Below are 25599 nucleotides of genomic sequence, written 5' to 3'. Positions count from 1 at the left end.
CCCTTCGGGCTGAGCCCGGCCGAGTCCCGCGGGCAAGAACCCAGCCACCAGGCGCTCGCGTGTACTTACCCTAAGTACTAAAATAAATGTGCCAGTGTACTTTTAGGTACTTTTGGATTACTTCACCAGCAAACATAAAAAATAAAAACAAGAAAGAATATAATGTGTCCTCTGCTCAGTGTATTGACACGTCTTAAACACAGAATATACAAATTGCACTTAACAGAACAAGTTTTGAACTAAATCAAAACTCAGTAACCAATCAGGTGTCGAACACTGATTTTTTTAAACAATCAAAACCACAATACAAATAAAGCTTTCAATGATTCAAGTGTTACTCCTCAAAAATATTTCTATTCAAGAAAATGTGCTCATCTTTTTCAAAACACTTCCAAATCTCTCTCTCTCTCTCTCTCTCTCTCTCTCTCTCTCTCTCTCTCTCTCTCTCTCTCTCTCTCTCTCTCTCCCTCCATCTCTCTCTCTCTCCCTCCCTCCCTCTCTCTCTCTCTCTCTCTCTCTCTCTCTCTCCCTCCATCTCTCTCTCTCCCTCTCTCTCTGTCTCTCTCTCTCTCTCTCTCTCTCTCTCTCTCTCTCTCTCTCTCTCTCTCCTCCCTCTCTCTCTCTCTCCCTCTCTCTCTCCCTCCCTCTCTCTCCCTCTCTCTCTCTCTCTCCCTCCCTCTCTTTCTCTCTCTTTCCCTCTCTCTCTCTCTCTGTCTCTCTCTCCCTCTCTCTCCTCTCCCCTCCCCCTCTCTCTCTCTCTCCCTCTCTCTCTCTCTCTCTCTCCCCTCCCTCTCTCTCTCTCCCTCCCTCCCTCTCTCTCTCTCTCTCTCCCTCCCTCTCTCTCTCTCCCTCCCTCTCTCTCTCTCTCCCTCCCTCTCTCTCTCTCTCTCCCTCTCTCTCTCTCTCTCTCTCTCTCTCTCCCCTCCCTCTCTCTCCCTCTCTCTCTCTCTCTCTCTCTCCCTCTCTCTCTCTCTCTCCCTCCCTCTCTCCCTCTCTCTCTCTCTATCTCTCTCTCTCTCTCTCTCTCTCGTCCCGTTTCCTCATTGGTTTTAATGTTGTTTTTTCCAGACTAAATATGAATGTTTAATGAGAGGCTGTATCTGGCAGCATGGATCACTGGTTGATAATAACTAACAACACTGACTCAGTCAACAAGCAGACTTTAAAAAAACAGTTATAGTTATGGTACAGTTATGTCGCCCCAGTTAATAGCTAAAATGTGAATCATAAGGTTAAGAGCCTTCTACTTTAAAACCATGGCAACGCCTCAGTGCCGGCCATGTGACCCACAGTGTGTCGTGACCCAGCCAATACCAAGTGCCACATGTCAGCAGGTGTCCCAATGCCAGTGAACGGCACATGTGACAGCTACATTTCTAGTTTATTCCATCAGTTTTTCTATTGTAATCCTGCTCAGTACACCCAGTTTCTATCAAATATACCTGTAACGAGATTACACATTTTTTTATGTACTGTAACAAATTACAGTTACATTTTTTTTGTATCCTATTCACGTAACGCTGTTATAAGTAGTCTGTTACTACCCAATCCTGCTCATCAAATGCATTAAATCACATATGGCTCATGTGCCCATGTATTGTTTAAACCCTGGAGTGGAACATTAGCAGCAGGGCACAGTAATGGAAGAAAAGTGCTTCCTGTGTTGAACAACGGTGTTGTGTAGAGTCTGAACACGGCCTGAGAGCTCGTCTCTCACGTTCTCCACAGCGAGGACTGTCAGCGTCTCCACAGGGTCTGGGGTCAGACTGGCTCTCCTGCGGTCATTGTGGAGAAAACAATGTGAGAGAAAGCACCTTCTTTGTGTGGGTTTTTTCACATCTCAGTATCTTGTTATCATGAAAAGGTCTTCTGTTATAGAAAATGCCAAAACTCCACAATGCCGTCATCTTCTGCCTGTACAAGTGGATGTAAACAATGAACTCCACTCTCAGTCTCTTCATAGATTATTACAGTTCCCATTGGAACCAACGCCAATCTTGCCAATCTTGTCTTGTCGTAGTTAAAGAGTTAATGTTCTTGTGGAGAGTCGGTTGTGATGCATAAATCATTTGCAAAACATTTTCCTTCCTACATCCAGTGCAAAAATGGTCCGTCTGGTGTCGGTTTACATGACAGCGGTGTTCAGACAACACAACTTCTTGGAAATACCTCCCAAAGTGGAATTGTTTTAAAACACTTGGACTGTCTCCATAGAAATGAAAGAAAATGCAACTTTTCTGAAACACTGCTGCATTGTACCACAATCATCATCAATAGTTATTCTTCACATGGCCAGTAAACAACGTTTTCCTCCAGAGTGTAATAACTCCCTGTCCACGTTCTGCTGGACTTGGTGGTTTTACAGTCGACAGTCACTGTAATAACAATCCAACTTTGTCGTCTACCCATTACAATGTTCATGTTCTCCCAGTGTTAATGTCTATAGCAGTGCTTCTCAAATGGTGGGGCGCGCCCCCCTGGGGGGGCGTGGTGGGGTGTCAGGGGGGGCGTGAGGCAGGCGCGACTTTCAGTATTAGTGTCTTTATTCATGCTTGAGCAATAAAAAAAGGGCCTCCAGCCACTAGGTGGCAGCAGTGCTCAAACTCATCAACAGGCTTCCTGTTCAACCAGTAGAGTAGAAGAAGTACTACACATGAACACCGGTGTACAGAGCTGGAGGAGGAGGAGGAGGAGAGGTGGAGAAGTTTCTGACAGGAGTGAAAAGAAAAAAGGATGAGGCGTCAGAGGAAAAGAAAACAGGTGAGAGTAAACATAAAGCTAGTAAGAGCAGGAGATATGACGATGCTACGTCGCCCTTGGGTTTACCGTGAACACGTCGGAAACCAGGAAACACTCGTTTGTGTTTTATGCTGAAAAACTCTGACAGCGGAGCATGAAACCAAATAAATGAAGACGGCACCTGGAGACCATACACCATACACCTGGAGACCATACACCATACACCTGGAGACCATACACCTGGAGATCATACACCATACACCTGGAGACCATACACCTGGAGACCATACACCATACACCTGGAGACCATACACCCCAGTTATGTCAGTAAGCCACTGGAGTTGTTTCATGGTAAACTCCAGGAGTATGGCCAACAAGCAGGTCATTGTGTCAGCGCGGCATCAGTAAACAAAAAAGCCTGTTAGCCTCTTACAAAGTTGCCCACCACATCGCAAGGTGCATAAAACCTCACACCATAGAGATTTATTTTGATAATCAGGCGATTGTATGCAGAATGCTGGTACCAGCAACTCATACAGTGGTTTATACAGATAAATAAATAAATATTATCAAGTTCTCAATGGTAGTACAATTCGGGGGGGGGGGGGGGGCCTGAAAAAAATTCTGTCCTCTAGGGGGGGCGTGACAGAAAATAATTGAGAACCACTGGTCTATAGCGTATTGTTGTCTGCACCCATGTCTGTGTTGTTTCACTACAAAAACAACCAACAGCATCAACTTGTGACATGGTTTTGTTTTTAAAATGTTGCAGTTTAAATACGAAACTTTTCAGACAGAAAAATGCACAAATTATTCATTTTCATGAGAGATGCCTGTAAAAGCGGCCTCAGACAACATATCACAAACACTTTCAGAGGCCAGATCTAAATATTTACACTGAAGGCAGAACTAAATGCCTGAAGCTTGCCGAATGGCTTGAAATTGAAATGCTAATTAAAACACGAGAGTGAATATGTACTGTGCATTAGATGGACAGTGAAAGAGATGGGAGTGAAAAAGAGATAAAGGAGACTGATGAGGGTCAGTGCAGAGTGTCCTTGTTCACACTTCACGCAGAGATATACTGCAGAAAATAGCAACAAAAACATGGCCGAAATAACATGCAGCTGGGCCTTGGTGACTTGGCGTCTCATGGTCACAATAACAGCGTTCGCTGGTCTCTTCCACGTAAAGGTTGCATCAATCCCCACTTGTACACGGATTCACTGGGTCCCTTTAATGCAGACGAGCAGCAAAAAAAAGTGATGACAGAAAATGCAAAATCATCAGCTAAAAGGCCATAAAGAAGAAGGCGGGCAGCGAGGAACAAGTAAGGCTTTTACGTAATTCTTCTTTTAATTCGAGCTTTTACATTTCCAAAAGGGGTTATCAAGGATTCAGCAGGAGTGCTCAAATCAAACATTCATTTAAGTCTGTGGATGCATAATACCAAGGTGCATTAATTTAAGTGCATACTGACACAGCTTTAAGTAGCAGGGAGAAAAAACAACAGTTTTCCCAGTATACTTTCTGGCAGTGGCGAACCGCTGAAGGTTACATTAGCAGAATTTACTGCTGAGAAGCATTTTGCTCTGAAAGACTAACTGAAGGTAGTTAAGATTGGCGGCAGCAGGGGAATGAAGAGATGACAAGTGGAGGTGTGGAGGGCTGACATTATGTCCACATGTAACTGAAGCTCCGTCTATTACTGCTCCGCTCCTGCTGCGTCTGCTTCACGTGGCTCTGAATCTTTGAATGGGAGCCCTCCGCCGAGACATCCATCACGTCTTCTTGCTTGGCTTTCTAGCATTTCAAAGGAAGAGCACATTTCCGCTCATTGCAGAAAAACATGCACCATAATCTTTCTGTCCAAAAAAAAAAAGTGCCAGGCTGCCCTATGTAGCCTGTATAGGTAAACACTTTCCCAAGCTCAAGACTCAGAAGACTGTCTCACTCTTATCCACATGTTTATTGGCATTTCAAGTGAAATGTAAAACTGAAACATACAAACAGCTGAATTAACTGAACTAACATTCACAGTGTAAATTCTTTATGAATATGCTTTAGCCTATGTTTTTAACAATTACAAGTTTTTATGCATCAATTTTAACTCAAACTTAATAGATGACACTATGTTTTCGTCTGTAAAAGTCATTTGACAAAGTTCAAAGAACTTTCACGCTGTTAAATCACCTTTAAAATATATTTTTGCTTATTAAGAGGATCATCTCTTGAGATGCAACATCTCCTTTGCGAGGGGGTCCTGCAACAGCCATCTCGAAACGAAATAATAAAAAAATTAAAATAGCAAAAACAACAAAAAATCACAGCAAAAGAAAAGCAAAATGGAAAAAACAACAGCATTCAAAACACAACATAAAGGACAGTGGCTTTCAGCAATTTTAAAGCCCCTCATACCTCCGATTGGATCTGATATGAAGAAAAATAAATTCCCATGTTCCATTTGTAGCCTAATCATGGGATGAAAGCAAAAGACAAGAACAAAGTATAATAGTGGTAAAGGTGCAGAGGCAATCGAAATAGAGATTGTGACCATCATCAGATTGCCCATCATGTAGAAATAAATCCAACATTGAAAACAGCAAAATGAAAATGACAGTACTTAAAACAAAACAACAGTAAAGAACATTTTAAAAACAATAAATGTAAATGTTTGCAACATGCTGTCTTATATTGATTGAAGGATGTAATAGATCTTATTGAACAAGGCAATTTATTCTTATCAGAAGGGGCTCTTGCTTTAAATGCTCTTCGGACACTTTTTTTTAAACTCACAAGTTCAGTTTGTCTGAGGTTGAAAGTGGATGAAAGTGGAATTAAAAACTCTTTTAAGTATGATGGGTAATCTAGATAGTGGTATTTAAATCCAGTTTAATGTGTTGTACTTGAAAGACTGATGTGTTTGTAGGGACACCTCAATATGAAACTGCAAAGGCTATGATATATGACATCCAGAGAAGCAATTTGATAAACCACATCAGTATAATCTAAATTTGGCAGAAGCATCTGTGTGACAATTCTCTCTGACTTTCTTCAGTAACGCAAAATATACTTCACAAAACTCAACATTCGCAGTGTCTATACGTTGACTTTGGTTTCATTCTGATGGAATTCTTTCTGATTTTAAGATCAGATTGTCCTGTTTACAGGAATGAAGTAATCAGAACGTTAATGTTATTTTGGTTTATATGCACCAACATGTGACCCCATTTCATTTAACAGAATCAATCCCATAATGCTTTGCACTGTGACATTTGCCGTCTGTGACATGATCACAGACTCCCACGCCAGCAGCATGTGGTTTCAATCAGATGGTTCAAATAACACGGCAGTGTTTATCTGCTGAAAATTCAATCAGGTCGGCATTTAATCAGATTACTTTTGGTCCATGTAACTACAGCGTGTCTTTCAAAACACCCATGATGCTCCTTTGGACACAAGACAGAATTGGATTAACACCATTCTGAACAGCTTGAAATACTAAAGAAAGCAGGAAGAACACAAACTCTAACATGATAACCTGTTTGTAACAAAGACATATATTCACAACTAATTCATAGCTTCATACTTTTTCACATCACGTCCCTTTCTAGCTAATGATGCAATTGATCTGATAGATATTGTGCATGTGAGAGCCATGTTTGGTCCTCTTCAATGTGCAGCGTGGGAGGATGAATCATATCGTGATCATGAGAGAATCCAGTAGCAGAACACCATGTCGGACCTCGTGGAGCCGGCTGTTTGATCTTTGGCTCATGAAAAGAGACGCAAGAGAGAAGCAGGAGAAGTAATGACGGGGGATGAATGCAGAAATGGTAAACAGGAGGGGAGGAAGGAGGTGCAGATAAGATGTGTGGGGGTTGTGCCACTGGAAGGAGGATAAGCAAACAAGAGGACGGAGAGATTAGGAGCTTTGCTAAGTTCATGTGTTTTATGTCGTGTTTGTGCTTGAGGCAGATTCTGTATTTCTCAAAGTATATAAATTCATGAATGTTAATGCATCATCATGGCTCAGTTCTATTATAGGATCAAACAGACGGTGAACTGCAAGATGTAGCAGCAAATTGATTGGAGGACAACTCGTCCACCACAATTTTTTCCAGCATTATTGATTTTAATGATTGGATTTCAAAGTATACTTGGCACATTTGGAAGGATTATTAAGAATATTTGACACAAAAACATAAGCAGTGGCTGATTTTGCTGCGGGTGAAGTGGGCAGCTGCCCAGAGGTCAAACTCAACAGGGGCACGCTGTGCACTGGCTCAGCTCTTCCAAAATACGCTTTTCAGAAATATATCTATGAAAAAAAAATAGGCTGTGTAGTTTAAAAGTTAAAATGTGGCTTTACAGCTGACAGCTTTGAGCAATGCATTCAGGCACACCACACAAGCCGGCCCTCTGACATGTTCACAAGCTGTGGGGCTCTTGCAGTAGTGATAAACATGATGGAACTATGACTGATGGTCATTAGCGAGCTGGAACAGGCAGCACACGGCAGTGCTGAAGTTTTGGTGGGGAAGGCACAAAGTCATATGATACTATACTAAATATATATGGACATATAGTAGATATATGAAAAATCTATCAAATATGAATTAGAAATAACAATATGTACAAGTACATTGTACAGGATTTATTTTCTCCAAAAGATTCTGAACTGGATGAGTCGTCCTCTGAGGGTCCTGTCCATGGGCGAGTTGTCCGTTCAACCGGCAAATCATATCCTTTGTAAGTTTAATGGTTTTCAGCTTCTCGTTCAAACTCATCTTCCACATGCTAAGACATTTAAGGTGTCAAACTGTGTAAACTGGTGTAAAAACTCCCATAATGCAACAGTGAGAGAAGTTTTTCATTGCATTTTACACCAGAAGGTTTCATTAAAATTGGCCTCATGTTGAGATTGTTGTCACTTTCCATATTAATTGATTTTGTCAATTAACATCACATATACTCTGCATCGTAACAAACTCTAAAATTTTAATTTAAAGGTTATTATGAAACTGTTAATTAAGATGCCATGCTTCAAAGATAGCTGGGAAATTATTACGAAAATAACCCAACTAAACAACAAATGAAAAAAGCTGTGTTCCATGTGGGGATGAACAGATATGAATTTTTTTATTGGACTAGTACAGGGAGCAGTACTAATTACAGCCTGATACGAATATCGGTACATCCCTAGTTACATGTGATTTGTCTTGAACTAAAACAAAGGGAAAACTTCATGATTTGTATGTATAATAACAGAATTGAGTTTGATAGCCCTGCTTTAGATCCTCATTCACTCAGGCCACGCCCACCATCTTTCTTCTCCCTGGCATTCCCCCAAAGTGCTCTGTCCACATCACATTATGAACACGGCTCAACACGAGGCTTCAGGGCGTGTACTGCACCTGAGCTCATGTAGTACTCAGTAGCTCATGTAGTACTCAGTAGCTCATGTAGTACTCAGTAGCTCATGTAGTACACAGTAGCTCATGTAGTACTCAGTAGCTCATGTAATACTCAGTAGCTCATGTAGTACACAGTAGCTCATGTAGTACTCAGTAGCTCATGTAGTACACAGTAGCTCATGTAGTACTCAGTAGCTCATGTAGTACTCAGTAGCTCATGTAGTACTCAGTAGCTCATGTAGTGCTCAGTAGCTCATGTAGTACTCAGTAGCTCATGTAGTGCTCAGTAGCTCATGTAGTGCACAGTAGCTCATGTAGTGCACAGTAGCTCATGTAATACTCAGTAGCTCATGTAGTACTCAGTAGCTCATGTAGTGCTCAGTAGCTCATGTAGTGCTCAGTAGCTCATGTAATACTCAGTAGCTCATGTAATACTCAGTAGCTCATGTAGTTCACAGTAGCTCATGTAGTACTCAGTAGCTCATGTAGTACACAGTAGCTCATGTAGTACACAGTAGCTCATGTAGTACTCAGTAGCTCATGTAGTACTCAGTAGCTCATGTAATACTCAGTAGCTCATGTAGTACACAGTAGCTCATGTAATACTCAGTAGCTCATGTAGTACTCAGTAGCTCATGTAGTGCACCTTAGCCACCGGAACACCGGCCGGAGGAGGAAGCTAGTTTGTGGTCGGGACGATTACGGATCGGCGCAGGAATGACAACCAGCTGTGTTTTTACCACCGGCGGTTCGGGAGCAGAGCCAAGCGCTGCACGCCGCCCTGCTCCTTCTCTGTGCAGGGAAACGCCAGACCCGGCGCTCGTTAGCAGCCATGAGCGCCGGGGACATCGGAACGCTGCTCTTTATTAAAGACTCTGTATCCGGGAGGCGTTTCCTCGTGGATACCGGGGCCCAGCGGAGCATCATCCCCGCCTCCTCCACCGACGTGGCGAGCGGCAGTAAAGGGCCTCTGGATGCTAACGGGACTTCCTTCCGCACATTTGGCACCAGGTTGGTGAACGTGTGTTTTAATGGCCGTCAGTTGGGATGGGATTTTGTGATGGCTGCTGTATCCGTGCCCATCCTGGGAGCAGATTCTCTGTGTGCACACGGACTCTTAGTGGACATGGTGAATCGCTGTCTCATTCTCCTCCTTCTCCTGCACTTTGGGGAAAGGAGAGGTGGTGTCCCTCGCTAATATCTTAGCTTTGGGGGATGTGTACCAGCGGCTTCTGGCGGAGTTTCCTGAACTGACAATCCCCAGATCGACTGGAGCAGAAATAAGGTTTCATCATGGAGCCCCCAGTGTCATGCCAGCTGCCTTCGATCTGCCCTGACACCTGCGGCTGCTGAACTTCCCCAGTCACCTGTTCCTGTGGACCTGTCCAAGGTTCCTCCAGAGTGTCATGACCTGGCACCGGTGTTTTGTAAGGAAAGTGCCCTCTCTCTTCCCCCACATCGCCCTTATGACTATGCTATTGAGCTCCTTCCGGGTGCGACCCTTCCCAAGAATCGTCTGTATAACGTGTCCAAGCCTGAACAGACTGCCATGGAGGATTACATTCGTGATTCGCTGGCTGCAGGGATCATCAGACCGTCCTCCTCTCCGGTTGGTGCAGGTTTTTTCTTCCTGGACAAGAAGGATGGCACCCTCCGTCCCTGCATAGACTTCCGTGGCCTGAATGACATCACTGTAAAGAATCCTTATCCCCTACCTCTGATCAACTCGGCATTTTCCTCATTACATGGTGTTGGGCCTCAATGGCCAGCGTGTTCAGATGAAGAGGAGAAGACTCAGTAGATGGTTGAGAAGCTGAATACTTTTATTACTTTTATTGCTCCGGGTCTGGCTCACCCCTGGATCAGGGGGAGATGGAGGGCAGTAGGGGCTCCGGGTTTGGATGGACAGCTGACTGGAGATGACCCCCAGGGGAGGGTTTTTATGGGACAGGGGCCGGGGGGTGGGGGTGTGTGTGTGTGTGTGTGTGTGTGTGTGTGTGGGGGGGGGATACGAGTGTGGATTGGTCTGTATGGGTAGGTGTGTGTAAGTGTCTACGTGTGTTTGTGTGTGTGGGTGGACGGTGAATGTGAGCGTAAGTGTATGTGCGTGTGGGGGTGTGTAATTTATATATAAGTATGGGTGTGTGTATGTGTATGAGAGTATGTGAGTGTGTGGGGGGGTTTACGCTCTCTAGCCGCTGGCCTCCAGCCGGGCTCGTGCCGGGCCATGCAGGTCTTAGACTCTGCTCTTCGGCCGTCGGGTGGGGTGGGGGGGTGCTTCCTGTCCGGGTCCTCTTGTGGTGCCTCGTCGGAGTGGGTGTTAGTCCCCGTGTTCCAGGCCGGCCACTTCGGGGTGGGGCGGGGTGGCGCGGGGGGTCCAGCTGGGCCAAGTCCTAGCGACGGGGGGACCTTCTCCCTCTACCTCACCTTACCTCATTCAACAATAGGGGCCAGTGGACGGGGCCTAGGGTCCAGGCCACTTAACTGTGGTCTGCCCCTCCCCCGACTTTGCGCCGCCCACAATTTTAACTACACTTGGTAGACGCAGGGTCTTGAGGGGATCAGCTGGCTTTCGGGGTTCTGCCGCTGGGCAGCGGTAGAACACCCGGGCCCCCGCTACCCCTCAATTTTAAACCGCACCCTAGACACACACATTGCACCACCTCTTCAAAACACAAATACACACATCCACATGCACCCAACACCCCACAGGGTGGAGGGGGGGGGGTGGGGGCTCCCCCAGCACCTCCCGCTGTGGTCCCGCCGTGTTCCGGGGTGAGTGCGGCTGGAGTGCGGGGGGCACGCTAGCTCGGGCGTGGCACCTCCGGGGGGGCTGGGTAGTGGTTCTCCCTCCCTATTCACAGTTGGACTGGTGGAGGACGAGATCCCGTAGTGGCCTGGTGGGGGCCTGGCTGGCGGCCTGGGGAGTGGGGGGCACCCCCCTCCCAACCAAATAAATGTATGTACGTATGTCTGTATATATGTAGATATGTATGTCTGTGTGTGTATGTGTATGCTTGGTGTGTGTATCTGTGTGGGTGTGTATGTATGTCTGTGTGTGTGTATGCGTATGCTTGGGTGTGAGTGTGTGGGTGGGCTGGGATTAGGTGATGGGGAGGGGGGGGGGGGGGGGGGGGTGGCTGTCCTCCGGCCGGGCCTGGCTGGGCCTTCGCTCTTCCTGGTCTGGGGGGGGGGCTGGTCTGGGGCTCGGCGGCTGGGGCCTTCTCTGTCCCGCCGGGGGTTGGGGGGGTGGTGGGGGGATGGCCCCCGGGGGTGCGGCGGGCTCCGCTGTCGGGGCCGGGGGGGCTCCCTGCCCGCGTGGCCTGGGGGCGCTGCACTGGCCGGTCCCGGCTTGGCGGCTCGGTCGGGGCCCGGGGCTCTGCGCCCTTTATCCTTCTCCTGTGGGCCCCTCTGGCCTGGGGGGGGTCCTCTCTGCGCCCTTTATCCTTCTCCTGTGGGCCCCTCTGGCCTGGGGGGGGGGTCCTCTCTCCGCGCTCCGTCTGGTGCCTTCCGGGTCGGGGCGTGGCTCTCCGGGGGGGTTTGTCGGGGCCTCCCTGGATCCGGCGGGTCGCTGGGTGCCGGAGTGGCGGCGTCCGGCCCTGGTGGCCTTGGGCTCCGGGGTGGTGCTGCGGCCCCCCCACAACAGTTCCATTCACATCCAGAGGACAAACCACACACACACACACACACACACACACACACACACACACACACACACACACACACACACACACACACACACACACACACACACACACACACACACACACTCCCACTCCTCATTGACGAGATTGTTCTGTTAATTATCAAAACCAAGTTGTTGTTTGCTTTTGTTGTTGTTGTGTTTGTTTGTTTGTTTTATTTATTTATTTATTTTTGTTCTATGTCCTTTTTGTTTTTGCTTTTGTTATAATTGTTGTCATTATTTAGGTCTTTAGCTCTGTTGTTGCTCAGGCTGGTCTTAATCTCATGGCAGTTGGAAAATATTTAGATCACTGTGGTTAATGTATTATCAAAAAAAAAAAATGTATGTAGCACTAACAAGGGTATTGTATGTATTTTGTATTTTGTATTTTTTGTATTTATTTTGTTTCACCAAGCATTTCTCTGTCTCTCCTCTCCTCTCCTCTCCTCTCCTCTCCTCTCCTCTCCTCTCCTCTCCTCTCCTCTATCCTCTCACCCCAACCGGTCCGCAGAATTCCTCCACCTCTGAGTCTGGTTTCTGCAAAGGTTTCTCCTTGTTGAGGGAGTTTTTCCTTTCCACAGTCGCAAACACACCTGCTTGCTCATGTGGATATGTTGGGCTTTTCTATTTTCTCTATAACAGCAAATTGGAATGACTGTAAAGTATTTAAAAATAAAAATAAAATAAAAAATAAATAAAATAAAAGTAAATAAATGTCAAATATTAAAAAAATTTTTTTTTTTTAAAAAGAATACTTTTATTACAGATATCTGGACAGTTGATACAGGCAGCGAAGCGGCGAGTAGCAAATGCCCCGAACAAAGGCTTGCGTGATTCTTTATAGCAATGTTGAGGCGTTGTCTCGATTCCTAGTATGGTAATGAATAGCATATGGGGAAGTGGAGCAACATCTGCCGATGTACAAATATGGTATAAGATGATATGGCGGGATGTCAAGCAGACACGTACTTGGTGTATGGCACATGTGATCGATATCTAGAAAACAGGATGCGTGTACACAGGATATGCTTGCGGTATGTCTGGCCGCGACTCAGCAGGTTCCTGTCTCAGCAGGTTTCTGCGTGGGTGTATGAGTCTAGCACATTTGGTATTATTACTTCAATCCCCCTTTTGGCCTCGAAGAGGTCAACAAGCAAAAATAAAACGTACATGGCAATTCAAACGGAGATGGCGGTGAAGACTAGAGTGAAGGATAAGGCGAAAGCAAAGCAAATGGTTTTTCTGGATAGGAGAGGGTCCATGATCATAGTGGGGAGATGAGTAACCATCGTGGTTTATAGTAGGAGGGTCTTTCACCCTTTCCCTACTAGCTGGTCTTGCAGTGGTAGCTTGGCACACTACGTGTTGGAGGGTGGGCACTCCAGGTTCCTCACCCCATTTTGCAGCACAGCTGGGCTCGTGGTCAGCTTCTTCAGAACGCTTAGGTAGCCTGCCCGCGTTCTCGACACCGAGGGTGTTATTCTAACCCTTTACCGGTGCCTGTTTTGTCCTCTGGATTAGGGTGGGTCGTCTCCGGAGGTTCAGCTGGGGTCGTATGGCTGAGGTGATGCCACACGTCACCTTTTCCTTTCAGCTTCACGGCCGTGGAAGTCCTCTCGGTCACGAGGTATGGTCCGGTCCAACGAGGCTCCAACCACTTGCGTTTGAGGACGGATCTTCCGGCATCCCTGGTTTCGCCTTCTCACCTTCCGTTTGCTTTATCTGATCTGAGCACCTGGAAAAGAGTCCGGTCATACTGTTAATACACTCTCCGACCTTACCTTGTTGGTAGTTGGTGGGCGTCAGATGTCGTGATGGCCCAGGAAAGGGCCTGGAGGTCTCCAGTTCAAACCGTGTGAGTTTCTTCCTGCTGTGGACAGACATCTTGACAGATATTAGAGCCAGGGGAAGGGCTTGAACCCAGTTTATGGACGTACTAGCCATTATCTTGGCCAGTTTTTCTTTCAGTGTACTGTTCATTCTCTCCACCTGTCCTTGAGACTGTGGGTGGTAGACAGAACCAAATTTATGCTTGAGCCCGAGCATTTGTTCTGCCTTTTGGACATGTTGGTTCTTGAAGTGTGAGCCGTTGTCACTTCTTATCAGTTTGGGAAATCCATGTGTAGGAATGTAATGGTTTACCAGGCTTTTGATGACAGTCATGACGTTTTCATTCCTGCACTTATAGGCTTCAGGCCAGCCGGAGAAGCAGTCAATGATTACCAACAAGTATCGGAAACCATTTGCAGAGGTCAACATGTCTGTAAAGTCCATCAAAATTTCCTGTCCAGGGCATGTCAAAGTCAGTCCATGATGTCCTTCTTCTGGTTTGCTCGTTGGCCGAACATTGTGGGACATACAGACGTCACAGGACAACAACACATACTTTACAACATCCAACTTAAAACGGTGCCACCAGCTTTGTAGCCTATGTAAGACCTCTTTTTCTCCCACATGTGCAGGGCCATGTGCTTCCCAGATTAATGTCTTTAGCTGTTTCTGTGGTGGTATTGGCTTACCGTTTTTGCACCATAAGTCATTCTCTGTTTTTGTGGCCCCCTTTTCAATCCACATTGATCTTTCCTCTGGGGCGGCTTCTTTTTGCCAGGTTGCTACTTGTTCAATGGTTATGGGAGGCAACATTTCTTCTGCTGCCGTCATCTTTATGTGTTCTGTGATCTGTACCTCATATCCCGCTGCAGCTTTTGCAGCTTGGTCAGCCACATCATTTCCTTTTGAGACCCAATCGTCTTTGTTTGAATGTCCCTTACACTTCATGACAGCCACTTCGTCCGGCAGTAGAAGAGCTCGATACAGCTACATCAGTCATTCTGATGTTTGATGGGTTGGTGCGTAGCTGTCAGAAAGCCTGTTCTCAACCATTCCGCCATTGTAACATGTACCACAGTGCATGCGTATGCTGAGTCAGTGTAGATGTTTACTTTCTGTCCCTCTGCATGTTGCAATGCCTTCGTGAGTGCAATTATTTCAGCCCTTTGTGCTGATTGTTTTCCTTCTATCTGCCCTGATGCAATGGTTATGTGTTCTCCCTGTTCTTGTTGTACAACGGCATATGAGGAGACCAATCCAGAGGAGCTTTTGAAACAGCATCCATCTGTGAAGAGTGTCATGGTTGGTGTTGTGAGTGGTTCAGCTTGCAACTTGTCTCTCAGCTTGTTGTGTTGTATAGATCTTGCTGCGCAGTCATGTGGCTCCCCTTCTGCTAGTCCCTGAGCCATGTTTGCTCCTTCGTGTATGAATGTGAGGTGTGGTTGCGTCAGCACTAAGTCAATCTTTATTTGTCTTGCTGCGGTCATGGTGAATGCTGCACTGGTGACATATTGTACCGTACTGTGCGCACACCTGATGTTGAGTGGGTGATGAAGAACCACGTGGGCTGTTTTTTGAATGAGTCTCGTGAATGCAGACGTGAATGCCGCGCATGTTGAATGTCTCTGTTCATAGAATTCAAGGGGTGTGGAACTGTACATGCATACTGCTCTTGTACCATCCCCCTTTTTCTGATATAAGACAGCGGCAACGCTGTGTCTTCTAGACCATCCCAGGCCTAAGCGTAAGAGCAGAGGGGGCCGAGCCTTCGCTGTAGCCGGCCCTAAATTGTGGAATTCTCTCCCTTTACATATTAGAACTGCAACATCTTTGGAGAGTTTCAAGCGCTCGCTGAAGACTCACTTTTTTGCACTGGCCTTCGGCACGAGCTGAGCTGAGCATTTTTCTCATGTTGATTTTATTTTTTTCTATTTGTATTAAATGCTGATTGTTTTATTTTAAGGATCTGTACAGCACTTTGGGGCAGTGGCTGCTGTTTGTAAATGTGCTCTATAAATAAATTTGACCTTGACCTTGACCTTCTATCAGAAACATCCAGGTAGAAAGGTTTGGAGTAGTCTGGAACGCACAGGTCTGCAGCGTGCGCCAGTGTCTGTTTCAGGTTGATGAAAGCTTGTTCACCTTTGAAAGTCCAATCAAGTTGTGCATGTTGTTTGTTTTTAAAGCTTTGAATGGACTGGCCCCTCAGTACATTACAGAGCTCATCAAAATGTATCAACCCCCGCGCGCTCTGAGGTCTGAGGGCCAGTTCCAGCTCGTGGGTCCAAAGACGAAGTGTAAAACCAGAGAGGACAGAGCGTTCTCTGTTGTCGGCCCTAAGCTGTGGAACGCTCTGCCCCCACTTTAGACTGTTTTAAATCACGTCTTAAAACCCACTTTTATTCTCAGGCTTTTAACACCGCGTGAGTCGTGTGGTCCCCTGTGTCCTTTATTTATTTTATTGTTCTTATTTATTTTTATTGCCTTTTAAGCGTTTTTATATTTCTATTTTTTTTTTTTTTTTTTTTTTTTTTATTGTTGTATTCTTATTTGTAGTTTTTTAATGTGTTTGTAGTTTTTAATCTGTTTTTATTTTTATTTTAGGTTTTTTTAGTGTTGGACTGTTTAGTTTAGTTTTTGTTTTTATGTGCAGTCACATGTGCAGCACTTTGGGAACACGTTGTTGTTAAAATGTGCTATATAAATAAAGGTGGATTGGATTGGATTGGATGTAGGTGGCGCATACCTTTGTCATTAACCATTGCCCGAAGGGGCTTGGTAAGTTCCGCGTAGTCTGGGACGTGAAAGCGGGAGTAGTTTGCTAAACCCAAAAAGCTCAACATTCCCTTGACTGTGTTTGGTCTGGGGTGGGAGAGGATGGTAGAACGGTGAGAGGAGGACATACCAGTGCCAGAAGCAGAGATCAAACGGCCCAGAAACAAGACCTGAGCACGGGCACACTGAACCTTCGCCCTGGAGCATTTCAGTCCAACAGAATGAAGGTGGAGCAGCAGCTCCTTGGTCATGTACAGACATATTGATTCAGTTGGAGCAGCAATGAGAAGATCATCAACATACTGGACCACCAGAACACCCTGAGGAACGTAAAGGGGAGCCAACAACGCCCGCAGAACAGCATTATATAGTCCAGGGGAGAGAACAAATCATTGTGGAAGTCTGGTGTATGTGTATTGTATGTGAGCCCCTTGCCAAGTAAAGGCAAAAAGTGGGCGGACCGAAAGGTCGAGTGGTAGGCAGAAAAAGGCGTTGGCCAGATCAATGCATGTGAAAAATCTGTGATCAGGTGTCAATGAGGAAAGGGAGGAGCAAGGATTGGGCACTGACAAGGCAGGGGTCATCACTACTGCATTTATGGCACGTAGGTCATGCACCATACGATATCTGCCGTCTGATTTTTTAACTGGCAGGATGGGATACACATTCCAGGGGGAGTGCGATTGAGTTGGAATTAAGACTCCAGCCGACAACAAACCAAGAATGGTGTCGGCAATGCCATTTCGGCCTTCAGTCGGAATTGAATACTGAGGAGTCCAGACTGGGTCCGAATGATACGAGAATGTGACTGGTTGTATGGAGCACAGACCCACATCGGTCGGACAGAAGACCACAAAGATGAAGGCATGTCACTTAACAAGCCGTCTGTCCCTTCAGCGTCAGTAGTTTCTCGACCATGATGTCTGGGTAAGAGGAGGTGTGTCAAGGTGGCAGGAGCAGGTGCCTTGGGTACAAGGATGCGATATGCTCTACACGAAGGTGAGTGCAACAAATCATAGCGGTGAGTTGGGGTCCAATCAGTGGCCCTAAGACAATGCAATGCAAATGGGCCTAGATCTTTGTAGTCGACACGAAAACAGTGACATGTGGAGTGTGTAGTGGATCATTTCTGCTCTTCAGTGACGGCCGGAGGTTTGGAAAGATGAAGTGAGACACAGGGTGAGATGCTTAGAGTGGAATTTATTCAGACGTAAAGCCGGAGCGCTCCCACACCTGACTGACAAAGACACATTCCACAAAACGTCTTCACACACACACAGGCATGCACATTCTGACCAACCCCCCGACAAACTCTTCCCCCTTGTATATAAAGTAGTTTCCCTGTAATCTCATCCTCCGAGGCCAGTTGCTGGCACCACCAGTAAAAACAACGTTGATTAATGGGCTCAAATCTAACAACAACGTAACCGGCCTGGGTGGCAGTGACCTGGCAGATGTCATAAATATCAGTGACTACGTAGGCCCAAGATCAAACACATCTTAGATATTCTACAACAAATCCCTCCTTTTTGATCGTGAGATCAACACTACTACCAATACACATACAAGATGGAGACTTTAGTATATAAGATGGAATAATGCATTCACATTCACACTTACAACATTCATGATGACATCACATTTTGCTCCGGCAAAACACACTCTTCGTTGCATCTCATTTTTCTTACTTTGCTTTGAATTTAAATGGTCACACAAACTCCCCCTTGACTCGCAGCCCCTCCGAGGTACATAAACCAGCCCTTCCAACACAACTATACACATAAGAATGTGCAGATGTTTACCAAATCAGTTGGAAAGTCACGGAGAATGCACCCTAGAGACTTTGAGCCGAGGATCCAGCCCAAACCTCACCTTCCCCTCGGCCAATTCGGGAAAGGAGTAAAAGAGCTGCTCCCCTCTGCACCTATGTGACCCAGAGAAACGGAGTACAAAGTTACAAAGTCATACAATGTAATGCATGAGTCCATTGAAATCATCAAAGTGACAATACAGTTGTAACACTTACATATCACAGTGCCATCATCTGAAACATGTCAATCCATAATCTGTACAGGAGTAATACTGATTAAGGTATCAAACATACAAAGTAATAAACTCTTTTTAACAATGCCGCAGCAGCAATGGGTTTTCCTTTTGTTTTTGTATAAGGAAATATAATGAATCTTTATTGGAAATCACAGCATCAAAGAAAACAGTAGATATTTAAGGCACATTCCCACTGAGGTCCCTGCTTTTCGGTTGTGTTGTGCACCAAACCCCAAAATACAGTGATATTGACTACCTGAGATCTTGAGCATGGAGTATATATTGATTAGTGTCATTGATTATCAAAACAAGGTGAGCATCATCTTTATTCTTCACCCACAATCATCATTGTCTAATTAAAATGTACCTACATCTACTTGAGTATTGTATTGATTAGACCCGATTGAGACGAATTAAGAGTACCAACAGTACCTTCATCTATTCACTACTGATTAATAACTAAAATCTTCTCACTCCTTGTCATTTGCGATCCACTTCAGCCTGTAATCTTCTTCTTTTTCAACCATAGGGGATGCCACGACCTGAACTGCCTGAAATGTGGTTTTAGTCACTCTCCTGCACATGAATCTTACAGTTGCAGCTCCGCAGATGATTATCATCTCTAAAGCAATCACACCTGTAATCACAGTCCAGTTCCCCAAGATCCAAACACGCCTCCAAAATTCCCAAAATCAAAACCATGTGAATCGTGAAGTTCCGCTATTCCGTGAGCCGTATCATGAACTAAATCAATCACCTCTCTCGTTGCATCAGAAATATAAACACAGCACTCAGTCCCAATCACCATACACACACCTCCCTGAGCTGCCAGTACCAAATCTAACGCCATTCTATTCTCCAACGCCACTGATTTTACCTCCTGCAACGCCTTGTTCCCCGCTGCAATCGCTCTGGTGGACCATTCATGTGACTCTCCAACACTCCACTCAACGCCTTGATCTCCTGTTGATTAGCATACACACCATAAAATGGAAGCATCACTCCAAACACCTGTTGACCGGTAGACAAGCTCCGAACCTGTCGATGTGAAGGGTGATACAATCCCAAAACTTCTGCCGTATCGACTTTCCTGATCATTGGGATCAGATAAGCCAGATAGCAAACTCCACTAAAACCCAGTTGGAACGCACCTGTACGCTTTCTCACCACAGATCATGTAAACTTCTTCCGGCAGCTTCACTTTCATCATCTGCACCTCAATCACCTCCAGACACCAGCTCACTCCTAAATGCTCCCCTTCTCCTGGCACCTGTCCTTGTACCTTGAAACACCGAGACACATTAGTCATAGCGTGAACAGTAATCGGGGGATGATATCTGGAACAGTCTCTCAACGAAGTGGAACTTTCAAACACCGGAGAGGCACAATGCTTAATGTTAACTGTTACTGAAAACACTGACTTGATTCCTGCACGTGATTTTATTAATGCATCTACTAACAGTGTGGATATCTGTTCCTGTGGAAGACACACCTGTCCCTCTCTGTACTGTGAACCGTTTGTTTGAGCTAAGGTTAGCTGAACCCTGAATGCAAACTCTCCTCGCACGTACCTCTGGATGTGTGTGACCCGCAACAGAACCGTAACATTAAATCTTGACTCTCATGCATGTGATATGTTGGTGTGTAACAATCCTCTTGACCTTCATTAAGGCAGCTCCCACTCCACACCAGTCAAACAACCTTCCAGGCAGTGCAGTTAGGATCTCCCTCCAACTGCTCTCTTGTGAAGCACCAGAACCTGTATGGGCTCGGACGCTGAAGATTCCCCAGATTCAGAGTCACTTCAACTCTTGACCTTGTTGTCTGCACCACTGTGAAGTGTTCAGAATCCAGCGAACCCCACCACAACTTGTTCCTGTGAACATACTTGGGGTACGCTATAAAACAGTCATTTACAGCAGACCTGTTATTGCTGCAGTGAAACAAAGCCTGCTTCACTGATCTTGGCCTTCTCCCCAGCCTGTCAGAGCTGGAGAAGTGATCGTCATCATCGTCGTCATCGTCGTCATCGTCGTCATCGTCGTCATCGTCGTCATCGTCGTCTGGACCGCTGCTCAGTGCCGAGGCACTCGCCGCTCCATTATCAAAGTTCATGTGTCTTGGCTCTTCATCCATTTTGGTAAACAGGTCAGCCGACCTGTCTGAATCTGTGAATGCACATCCTCCTGCATCCACAGCGAGGGAAAGGATACCATGGATCCCGAACGCCAGCAGTAGGATGATGGACCCCCATCCTACTACTGGTTTGAAGGCTCTCCGTCCTTCTTCAAGTTGGTCGGAGCCGGCTTGGTCTGTCAGTGACGAGTTGGTCTGGGGTGACGAGCAGCACCGTGTCGCATGTACCCACTCTGCTCTCCCCTCCTTTTCAGAGCGGTTTTCGTCACGTTCAGCACCTGGTATGGAGCTTTCTGTCTGGGAAACAAAAACTCAGATAGAGACTTGATTAATGCATCATCATCCACGTGAAGTGGTTCAGTTGGTTCCTCTCCAGGCTTCAGCAGTCTCCTGGATACCTGCAGATGAAATTTCCTCAAAGTTTCTGTTAGTTTTAACACATACGTAGTCACATAGTCATCAGTCCCTTGTAAGGTTGTCTGTATTTTCTTGATTTGTTGAAATAGCCACATGACTCACTATGAAAGTTAGGAACTCACACTGGAGTCCCATCACGTCCACAGTGACTCTAAACTTTCCTTCAAATGTTAGTTGTGTTTGTCTGGGTTTTGGATCATTTATTTCTTTTGGCTTCTCACCAGAAAATAGTTCAGACAATCAGGATTGTGATAACCAACAGGGTGATCAGGCCTGCTCCATTACCCCAATGCAGATGCTGAAATGGCTTCGTATAGCATCTATATTGTTTATTCTACACAACCATTTTGGCATAGGTGGAGGTGGATCATTCATACGATACCAATCCGAGAGAGGCTCGCCGAGCAGGGCCAGGAAGCACACGCCCGGGGGTCCGTTCAGCAGATCTCCTGTCATGTGTGTACCTTTTATATGTGTTGAAAAGCTTCCCAGTAGCACTGGTCATCGTTGCGGTCGTAGTAGAGTGTGCAGTGGATGGGATCCGCGGGAGGCGCGAGAGGGGACTGGGTTCGGAACCAAGGGGACCAGACGCCAAGAACTCTCTGCTGAGTGGCCCACTCTTCAGAGTCAGTTGAGACCTCCGCCCAATGGATGTCTGCGTACTGTTCTGATGCGGGTGGTGTCGGATCAGCTGGTACTTCCATAACGGGACATGCAAGTGAGAACTGGGAGTTCGCGACGTCACTGCACTGGATGGCATGTCCATTTGGGAAGATTAGAGTGATGCAGTACAAAACCCTGCTGTTTGAGAAGGAGACCCTCCAGACTCAGTATGAGATGGTCCTGCATGAGAAGGAGACCCTCCAGACTCAGCATGAGGCGGTCCTGGCTTCCCAGGGCCTCCTCTGGGTGTGAGGTTTCTTACCAAGACATGATCACCAGGCTCAAGCGTGGAACTCCATGTACGCTGATTGTAACTCTTCTGCCCCCTTCTCGCACTTTTCCTCATATTCTTCATGGCGATCTCGTAGGCTTCCTCCATGGTCTCTCGCCATTCAAGGTGTTTTGTCAAGGTTCAAGGTGTTTTATTCGTCATATCGCCAGTAAAAGCCAGGTTTCACAGAGAAGGAAATTCTTATTTTGCCGTTCACCCTGAAGCCGACCTATATAAATAAGTATATGCACAAGAGAATAAAATATAAAAAATAAAATAAAATAAAATAAAATAACAGAGCAGTGCAAAAATATTAGTGAGAAAGTGAGATGTGCAAAATGTAAACATGTCAGAAGCTGTTCAAAAGTCTGATGACAACGGGGAAGAAAGAGTTTTTCAGTCCATTCGCTTCTGAACCTCCGGCCTAAGGGCAGAAGGTGAACAGTCTGTGTTGTGGATGGGGGGTGGGGCAGCTCTACTGTGGACCCTGTGCTGGTAGAGGCTCTGCAGAGAGGCAGTGGTGTTCTGGTGATCTTCTCTGCAGGCCACTGCGCTCTGCCACAGTAGTGTTGACGTACCAGGTGTGATGCACCAGGTGTGATGCAGCTGGTTAAGGTGTCTCAACCACACTGTACAAGTTCCTGAGTATCCTGGGAGACATGCCCAATGTCTTCAGCCTCCTCAGGAAGTACAGCCGTTGTCGGGCCCTCTTGACCACCTGTGTGGTGTTGAGTGTCCAGGTGAGGTCCTCTGATGTGGTGTTGAGTGTCCAGGTGAAGTCCTCCTGTGTGGTGTTGAGTGTCCAGGTGAGGTCCTCCTATGTGGTGTTGAGTGTCCAGGTGAAGTCCTCCTGTGTGGTGTTGAGTGTCCAGGTGAGGTCGTCCTGTGTGGTGTTGAGTGTCCAGGTGAGGTCCTCCTGTGTGGTGTTGAGTGTCCAGGTGAAGTCCTCCTGTGTGGTGTTGAGTGTCCAGGTGAGGTCCTCCTGTGTGGTGTTGAGTGTCCAGGTGAGGTCGTCCTGTGTGGTGTTGAGTGTCCAGGTGAGGTCCTCCTGTGTGGTGTTGAGTGTCCAGGTGAGGTCCTCCTGTGTGGTGTTGAGTGTCCAGGTGAGGTCCTCCTATGTGGTGTTGAGTGTCCAGGTGAGGTCCTCCTGTGTGGTGTTGAGTGTCCAGGTGAGGTCGTCCTGTGTGGTGTTGAGTGTCCAGGTGAGGTCCTCCTGTGTGGTGTTGAGTGTCCAGGTGAGGTCCTCCTGTGTGGTGTTGAGTGTCCAGGTGAGGTCCTCCTGTGCGGTGTTGAGTGTCCAGGTGAGGTCCTCCTGTGCGGTGTTGAGTGTCCAGGTGAGGTCCTCCTATGTGGTGTTGAGTGTCCAGGTGAGGTCCTCCTGTGTGGTGTTGAGTGTCCAGGTGAGGTCGTCCTGTGTGGTGTTGAGTGTCCAGGTGAGGTCCTCCTATGTGGTGTTGAGTGTCCAGGTGAGGTCCTCCTGTGTGGTGTTGAGTGCCCAGGTGAGGTCGTCCTGTGTGGTGTTGAGTGTCCAGGTGAGGTCCTCCTGTGTGGTGTTGAGTGTCCAGGTGAGGTCCTCCTATGTGGTGTTGAGTGTCCAGGTGAGGTCCTCCTGTGTGGTGTTGAGTGTCCAGGTGAGGTCCTCCTGTGTGGTGTTGAGTGTCCAGGTGAGGTCCTCCTGTGTGGTGTTGAGTGTCCAGGTGAGGTCCTCCTGTGTGGTGTTGAGTGTCCAGGTGAGGTCCTCCTGTGTGGTGTTGAGTGTCCAGGTGAGGTCCTCCTGTGTGGTGTTGAGTGTCCAGGTGAGGTCCTCCTGTGTGGTGTTGAATGTCCAGGTGAGGTCCTCCTGTGTGGTGTTGAGTGTCCAGGTGAGGTCCTCCTGTGTGGTGTTGAGTGTCCAGGTGAGGTCCTCCTGTGTGGTGTTGAGTGTCCAGGTGAGGTCATCCTGTGTGGTGTTGAGTGTCCAGGTGAGGTCGTCCTGTGTGGTGTTGAGTGTCCAGGTGAGGTCCTCCTGTGTGGTGTTGAGTGTCCAGGTGAGGTCCTCCTGTGTGGTGTTGAGTGTCCAGGTGAGGTCCTCTGATGTGGACACCCTGCTCACCCTCTCCACCTCGAGCTCCCGGATAGACAGTGGACGGTGAGGTCTCCTCTCCTTCCTCCTGTCCACTATCATGTCCTTTGTCTTGTCAGTGTTAAGGGAGAGGTTGTTGTCCTCACACCAAGCCACTAGACCAGCACCTCCCTCCTGTAAGCCGCTTCCTCCTCCCCTGTGATGCTCCGATCACAGCGGTGCCATCTGCCAACTTCAGGATGATGTTGTCCTTGTGGGAGGCGACACAGTCATGTGTGAACAAGGTGTAGAGGACGGGGCTGAGGACACGTCCCTGAGGGGGGACAGTGTTGGTGAGGAGGCTGGCTGAAGTCCTGTTTCCAATCCTGACAGACTGGGGCCTGCCAGTCAGGAAGTCTAGGAGCCAGTCAGGAAGTCTAGGAGCCAGTCAGGAAGTCTAGCAGCCAGTCAGGAGGTCTAGGAGCCAGTCAGGAAGTCTAGCAGCCAGTCAGGAAGTCTAGGAGCCAGTCAGGAGGTCTAGGAGCCAGTCAGGAAGTCTAGGAGCCAGTCAGGAAGTCTAGGAGCCAGTCAGGAGGTCTAGGAGCCAGTCAGGAAGTCTGGGAGCCAGTCAGGAAGTCTAGGAGCCAGTCAGGAGGTCTAGGAGCCAGTCAGGAAGTCTAGGAGCCAGTCAGGAGGTCTAGGAGCCAGTCAGGAAGTCTAGGAGCCAGTCAGGAGGTCTAGGAGCCAGACAGGAAGTCTAGGAGCCAGACAGGAAGTCTAGGAGCCAGTCAGGAAGTTTAGGAGCCAGACAGGAAGTCTAGGAGCCAGTCAGGAGGTCTAGGAGCCAGTCAGGAAGTCTAGGAGCCAGTCAGGAGGTCTAGGAGCCAGTCAGGAAGTCTAGGAGCCAGTCAGGAGGTCTAGGAGCCAGTCAGGAAGTCTAGGAGCCAGTCAGGAGGTCTAGGAGCCAGTCAGGAAGTCTAGGAGCCAGTCAGGAGGTCTAGGAGCCAGTCAGGAAGTCTAGGAGCCAGTCAGGAGGTCTAGGAGCCAGACAGGAAGTCTAGGAGCCAGACAGGAAGTCTAGGAGCCAGTCAGGAAGTCTAGGAGCCAGTCAGGAGGTCTAGGAGCCAGACAGGAAGTCTAGGAGCCAGACAGGAAGTCTAGGAGCCAGTCAGGAAGTCTAGGAGCCAGACAGGAAGTCTAGGAGCCAGTCAGGAGGTCTAGGAGCCAGTCAGGAAGTCTAGGAGCCAGACAGGAAGTCTAGGAGCCAGTCAGGAGGTCTAGGAGCCAGTCAGGAAGTCTAGGAGCCAGTCAGGAAGTCTAGGAGCCAGTCAGGAAGTCTAGGAGCCAGTCAGGAGGTCTAGGAGCCAGTCAGGAAGTCTAGGAGCCAGTCAGGAAGTCTAGGAGCCAGTCAGGAAGTCTAGGAGCCAGTCAGGAGGTCTAGGAGCCAGTCAGGAAGTCTAGGAGCCAGTCAGGAAGTCTAGGAGCCAGTCAGGAAGTCTAGGAGCCAGTCAGGAGGTCTAGGAGCCAGTCAGGAAGTCTAGGAGCCAGACAGGAAGTCTAGGAGCCAGTCAGGAAGTTT

Source organism: Blennius ocellaris (genome assembly GCF_963422515.1).
Source record: "Blennius ocellaris genome assembly, chromosome: 8".
NCBI lineage: Eukaryota > Metazoa > Chordata > Actinopteri > Blenniiformes > Blenniidae > Blennius > Blennius ocellaris.
This window is presented reverse-complemented; position numbering follows the sequence as displayed.